The sequence below is a fragment of the Neolamprologus brichardi genome, chromosome 3 (assembly GCF_056152115.1).
Source record: "Neolamprologus brichardi isolate AB-2024 chromosome 3, ASM5615211v1, whole genome shotgun sequence".
Lineage (NCBI taxonomy): Eukaryota > Metazoa > Chordata > Actinopteri > Cichliformes > Cichlidae > Neolamprologus > Neolamprologus brichardi.
In genome coordinates, this window is record NC_142106.1 from 780,287 (window position 1) to 787,565 (window position 7,279).

Genomic DNA, 7,279 nt, shown 5'->3' on the forward strand with positions numbered 1-7,279 from the left:
AAAATATTATTAATCTCTAGCTTAATCATGGCTGTTTTCCTTTAAAAAGACCTGTGTGTGTCAACAAACTCTGCCTACCTCCCTCTAGAAGTGGCTGTTGTTGAGTAACCTGGACGTCTCCTCGTCACAGTTTGTGTTTTGCTTCAAAACCAGCAAAAACCCCATGAGAGCAAAGCTCCATGAAAGAGTGCCGTGGTCAGTGCTTTCTACTCTGTCTTGGTACATGTGACAAAAATGACATTTGATGACATTACAGCAAACTAAATATGGCTTTTTGAGCACCTTTCTGCTTTGAGTAGGACTTTCTAGAGCAGAGGTCTCAAACTCGCAGCCCCCGTCACTCCTACTGGTGGCTCGTATATTGACGTGAAGAAATATAAAGCAGTTTAGCTGTTGAAGAGACTTTTTGTTTGTTGTTGAGTGCGATGTTAAAATATGTTCTTTAAATGATTTCATATGAACAGAGAGTGCAGACATTGCAGAGGAAAAACAAAAAGGAAACCTGTCTGAGGGCTTTCTGATAGAAACAAATAAAATGTATCGCCCACTGCTGCACCTGTAAGAGACCGAAAACCAAAACAAAGATACGACACCTGGGACACAAAAATGAGAACATACATAAACCAACAATCTTCTTATTGTGTGTGTGAGAGTGTCACAAATGTACGTGATAATGAGGGATGGACACCCAGCAGGAGATGGAGGCAGACTGAGATGGAACCAGGACCATCCACAGCCCCCGAGAGTACCAGAGACCCGACACATCTCTGTGACATCCAGGTGTCCATCCCAGCAGGAGATGGAGGGAGACCCCGGGGACAATCCAGCCCCCGCATCCCAGGGAGGGGCTGAAGTGTCCAGAGGGGAGAGGTGACCATATCCCACTGGGGCCAAGGGTCAGCCAGCCCCTGATCCACCCCACCCACTAGTGACCCACACAAAGACATAAAGACCCATGTACACACACTGCCCCCCTCTCTCTCCTGTGGTGTTAATTTAACAGGATTATTTGTAAGCTACAAAGTGTCATGTTTGCCCCAAAGTGTGTGTAACAAATCCCAAAAACATGATACCAGTAACAAACTGATCAGGTCTGATTGCAGTCTGCTGTGTGGGGACTTTCACCTGCTACTGTAGGGTCTACCTTACAGTATAAAGCAGCATCAGCTGACTGTTGTTGTGATTGAAAATTGAACCTGCTCCAACTTTCAGTGCCTTCTGCATAACTGCACTGAAAACAGCACAAAGACCAACCAGTCTGACCTGATTCTTTGGTGGGGCCCTGATGACTTCTAGAAACAGGTGGAGCTGAGCATACATCTGACATATTTAAAGTCTAAGATGAGCTGAAACAGTTTCAGTTAACCATGGCTCTGCAACAGTTTGTGTGCTGCGTCACTGTGCTGATCATTTTCTTCTGCAAAGGTGAGAAACTTTGAATTTCCTTCCTCTCATTGCTGAGGTTTTATCAGGGGTGGAAGAAGAACGAGATTAATTACAGGTACAAATGTTTCTAAATGAAATGTTGCTCCTGGATACAAGGAAAGAGTCCATTTAGCATTAATGTCATTCAGCATCGTATTTAATATGATAATGTAACGAAGTCACAGTCAGTGGACGTCTTCACTCTTCTTTATTTGATATCAACAGTTTCTTTTACAGACGTGTTGTCGTGTTCGTTAGTTTACTTTGTTGTGTTGGATTTCTAACAGTTGATGAGCTGACATTCAGCAGAGAGTAACTTTATATTACAGTTACTGATGTTTGAGTAAACTGAGAACATTTATTTGATGAGGAACACCGAGGCAAAGGTTTGATGCCAGAGTAACGACACAGGTGACTCTGACCTACCAGTTCATCAAGGTTGTAACTGCAGTCAGCATTAAAGTGTTGTGTTTAGTGTGATCAGTTCTTCAAGTTGAAGAAAACAATCACTGCTTACTTTCACAGGTTTGTCTGTGTTTTCTCATTTTCAGGTTGTCACTCACAGCAGCCCGGTAAGCATCCAAAGACATTTAACCTGTCTTCCTTCTGTCAGCTGTACAGCAATGAGCACATATAAACCTGTGAAATGATTTTTGTTCAGTAAAATCTTTTCTGACACAGAGGAGGGACATCTGTGGATCACATGTAAACCACAGTCTGAGTAACTTCCACATGAATGTCAGAGCTCAGGATCTCCCAGCAGAGCGTCGATCAGTGTTTTCTCTCTCAGTGGTTTTAATGTTTAGCTGTGCTCTCTCTGCTTTGTCAGCATGTGGCAGCAGGGCTGTGAACAGCAGCAGCAGCATTGTAGGAGCTGGAAACGCTGCACCAGGAAGTTGGCCCTGGTACGCTGATATAAGAGTTGGTGGAGGGCCTCCAGAGATTGATGTTGGTTTTGGAGGTGTGCCTACCAGTTTTGGTGTTGGAGGGTCTCTGATCAACGACCAGTGGGTGCTGACAGCTGCATCCATCATGTCACTGTGAGTCAGTGCTGCAAGTTTACACTTTGTTGAATATTAATATGATGATGAAGGTGAAGTGTAGCATTCATGTGCACTAGAGATATTTTTAATATTTCCTCACTTCTTCTAACATTTAAAAACAACAGCTGTTGACCAAAGTGCTGAACTGCAAAGTTGTCTGCACAACAATCAAACCAGACGCCACATTAGTTTAATTTCAACTATAAAGTCATTTCATAGATTTCATTGTATTTGAGAAGCATTGATTTTTCTGTCCACTGATGACAGAAGATGGTTAGCTTAGCATAAAGACTTTAAATGGGGAAGCTGCTGCTATTAAAAACAACTACACACCCCTGTGAGGCTCTAAAATGAACACATGCTGGGAAACTGAGATTGGAGAGAAAAGACTCAGTGAGGAAAAGTCACAGTCATGTGTTTTGTTTGTGTGCAGCTGTGATCAGCTGACCTCACGTCACAGTCACTGCTCAGTTCAACAACATGTAAACAGATGTTACATGAGCTCTGTGGCTGATATCCAAAGCCTGCACTCTGTAATGCTGGCATTTAAAAGAGACCTTCAGGATCAGCAGAAGTTGACTTTGATTGACTTTCAACCACCTGTGCACGCACACACACAGAAACACACACAACAAAGGACTGAAAGGAAAAAGTTAACTCGTGGCATCGACTGCTTTGCCCTGTGCTGATGATCAGCATGAGGCACAATAAAAATATCTGTTGTGTGTGAAGGGATTTCAGTAGCAGGGTGGTCTATCTGGGCAGCACCAGCCGCTCAGGTCCAAACCCCAATGAAGTGAATCGCACAGTGGTAAACATCACCTGCCATCCTGGATTCAACTCGTCGACTCGTGAGAACAACATTTGTCTTCTGAAGCTGTCGGCTCCTGTGAATTTCACAGACTACATTCAGCCGATCTGCTTAGCCTCACAAAACAGCACTTTCAACAATGAGACCAGCAGCTGGGCCATCGACTTTGGTAAATCATAAAATATTTTATTTTATTTTACTTTGCAGTATTGTGTTGGAGTCTTTAGAAAAGCCTGATGTTTAAATTCTCTCCAACTAGTAATCAGCAATAACCTGCAGGAGGAAATTGTACCAATAGTGGGAAACAATGTGTGCAAAGCCAGATATCCAGGGATCACAGACAGCATCATCTGTACTGGAGCGACAGGTTTATGTTTTGTAAGCACAAGTTTATTTCTTATAATCTGTTGTTGACTGTCACTGAGATAATCTCACCTTTAGTCACACTTTGGTTTACTTGTTTTGCTGTAATTGACCATAAATATTAATATTCATGTTTATCAAAGGTTGTTTTTTCTAAAGCCTCTAATTTATTTGATGAAACTGATTCCTTTAAACGAGCTGCCTGAAACTTTCTGTCTGTGGAATCGTCACTTTCATTTGCACCAAAGCAGCTGAAGTGGATTCACAGTGGTTCATGTTTCCTCAGTGGACAGACTGATATCCATGAAGTGTTACTGACTGTGTTATACTGGGATGATCAATTTATTTATTACTTAATTTATTTCAGCAGTTTGTAACAAAACTACCAACAAAGTTCAAACTTTAGTGGGTGACAAAGGTCGACCTCTAAGAGTTACACATCTGTCCTGATAACTTTCATCACTGTCTTTCCACAGTTAACTGCTGGGGCACCACTGATGACTCAGAGTGGATCCGTCTGGCTGCAGAGTGGAGTTTTCATTTTTCCTGGATGCTCTTTCTCTCCTTCAGTCTACACTCCTGTGTCCCAGTACCAGAAATGGATCAGCGACACAGTTACAGGGACACCACCAGGCTTTGTTACCTTCCCCTCCCCACACAGTTCATTACAAACCACTGCTCCTCCTACTGCTTCTCCCACCGCTGCTACCACTTCCCCTTCCACCACTCCTCCCACCGCTCCTCCCACTGCTCCTCCCACTTCCCCGACATGTGTGGGTGTGTTTTGCAGTGGTGAAAACCTGATCCACTTCACTCACTTCACCTCACTGTGTGTTCTCGTTGTGTTGCTCCATGTGTTTGCTGCAACTGTTGGAAACTAGATCAACACATTTACTCAAGTTCAAGTACAAACATGAAGAACTTTACCTGACATGTTACTTTATAACTTTAGGAACCTTTTATTTCACTAGATTTATGGACATCAGGAGGGTTTTTCTTATTAGTTATTATTTTTATGTGATTATTTTCTCTACACATCTGTCTGTATTTGCTTTAATGTCTAAAAACTGATTATCATTACAAAATGAAGCCTTCCTACATAATTCTGAGGAGTGAGATGTTGTTATCACACACTTATTTCTGTTGTTTGCTCAAAATCTGAAACTAATCTATTAAAATCCTTTGAAATCTTCTTTTGTGGTGGAATTTTTTGTATATTTCCCATCTGTCCTCAGACTGTGGTTAAATGTAACTACACTGCCTATACCACATGCAAAGAAGGCACGAAGTAGCACTAACAGGTCTAACAAGGCCACTACTTGTGTTACACCAGTGCTACACGGACACTGAGGGAGTTCTCTCACACACAGATAAGTGAACATATCTCGTTCCTCGCCCACTTAGAATAAGACACTGCCAAGACAGAGAGTGTAGTGGTAAAGAGAACGGCAGAGAGACGCTGAATTTAATGCTTTAAACGATCTTATGCTAAACACGCCACCTGGAAATAATTTGTTGTTTGAGGTGTAAAAGTGTCATCAAATCTGCTACATGTCCATTTTTCAGGATCACTACTCCTTTCAACATCTGTTAGTTGTTTTGTTTTACAAAAAGAAAATTTTAGATTTGACAGATTTTACAGAATAAGGCTCTCAGAATGTACATGAATAAAACATTTAGAATTTGCAATTTGAACTAAAAACCACCAAACAACAACAAATATGTGAACTTTGGTCCTAAAGTTTGCTTCTGGAGTCTCTTTTTTCTAAAAGTGAGTGCTTCAGGACATGTTTTGGTCTACTTGTTGTTCCTAGAGTATTTAAAAGTAGAATGGGAGGCAGAGCCTTCAGTTTTCAGGCCCCTCTTCTGTGGAACCAGCTTCCAGTTTGGATTCAGGAGACAGACACTATCTCTACTTTCAAGATTAGGCTTCAAACTTTCCTTTTTGCTAAAGCATACACTGTTAGACTTTTCATCGCCACTTTACGGTAACATACTGGCGTCACTGTTGCCAGCGTCATACCGTGACGCCGTGTTACGGCAGCTTACCGTTCTGCAGGACGATACCGTTTTTTGCTGGTGTGGTATAATACTCTTGGACAAATGATGGTAACGCACCGTAGCCTTTTTTACGGTATCTCACTGGCGACAGTGACGCCAGTGAGATACCGGTATGTCATTATGTCGTAAATTACGTCAACAAAGTAACAACATACTGTGATTAAGAAATTGGTATACTACCGTTTATTCACGGTATGTCACTGTAAGCCCGCTGCAAGGTAATAAACTGCAATATATTAACCAGTAACTTACCGTCATCACGCATCATCAGTGCCAAAAATATTCATCTCTGCTAGAGGACACCGTGTCCCAACAGGCAGCCATTTACTGTTTAACAGGTCGTAATTGACCGTAATTTCAGTTAACAGTAACATACTGTAAGAGACTGGAGGGTTCCAAAAAAAATGGATGGATGGATGGATAGATAGATAGATAGATAGATAGACAAACAGATAGATAGATAGATAGATAGATAGATAGATAGATAGACAAACAGATAGATAGATAGATAGATAGATAGACACACACACAAAATATAGTTCATGTGCTTTACACCACTTTATTTCAGTTCTGATTTTCCTCTGCTGAAATACACATTTCCAAAATCAAAAACTGAAAAGAACTGAAAACATATTTTCATTGAGGAAGCACTTGTTTTTATTAAACCCTGTAATCCATTATTTCCTCAGATGGTTGTACAAACAATAACGATATTATGTCATATCCATATCATGGCAGATAACATATGCTCAAGTGTTGGGTTTTCTTAGTTATATTTTGTAGGGTCTTAAACCTACAGTGTGAAGTGCCGTGGCATTCATTTTGTTGGCACCATACATATAAACTGAATTGTAATGAATATAATATCAAGCCCCACACGTCTGCCTTTATATACACTTTGTCCAAAATACTGGCTCACACCACCAAATCAATGCACAAAACAGGGTGCACAAGGACATGGATGAGCGTGTGTGGTGTGAAGGAACTTGACTGACCTGCACTGAACCCTGATCTTGCTTTGTGGACTGAGTTCATTGATTTGTAGGGTGAGCCAATACATGTGACAATTAAAGTGTAAGTAGCTGAAATAATTTTTAACAAACGGGTAAAAGAAGGAAAAAAAATCAAAACTGTTGCACTCAAAAAAACCTATTGGACAGAGACAGCGTCTTGCAAGATGGCGAGAGAGCTTGTCTTCATTGTTGTTCGTCTTGTGTAAATGTCCAGAAAGCATGGGCCATGGATCATCTGTGGAGACACAGGTAACAACACATTGTTCAATTAAATTATACAAGGAATTCACTAAAAATGGCAAATTACCTAATTTGAAGTTCTCCACTCAAATTCAGTAAGTCGCTGGAGGAAAGTTGTGACATGAGGGTTTATCGCTTCACAGTGGTCCCAGGCTTTCTGCTTGTCCCAACCTTGGAGGTACATTTTGTTCCCTCTTCAGGGTTTATCCTTACAAAAAAACTTAAAACATGCCATAATAAATAGTAACATACAGTAACATTGAGTTGTGATTTGAAATAATGAGTTACTCATCATCATCATCTATCACTATTAGCTAACTGTT

At 41.0% G+C, this 7,279-nt stretch overlaps 1 pseudogene across 1 annotated transcript; it reads left to right on the forward strand.

Moving 5' to 3' along the window:
• The first annotated feature begins 1,367 nt into the window (after positions 1-1,367).
• LOC148103080 (chymotrypsin-like protease CTRL-1) lies at positions 1,368-4,640 on the forward strand (annotated as a pseudogene). The gene is made up of 5 exons (XR_015718621.1): positions 1,368-1,425; positions 1,977-1,997; positions 2,255-2,465; positions 3,201-3,657; positions 4,119-4,640. The product of XR_015718621.1 is annotated as a chymotrypsin-like protease CTRL-1 (transcript).
• The last annotated feature ends 2,639 nt before the right edge of the window (positions 4,641-7,279 follow it).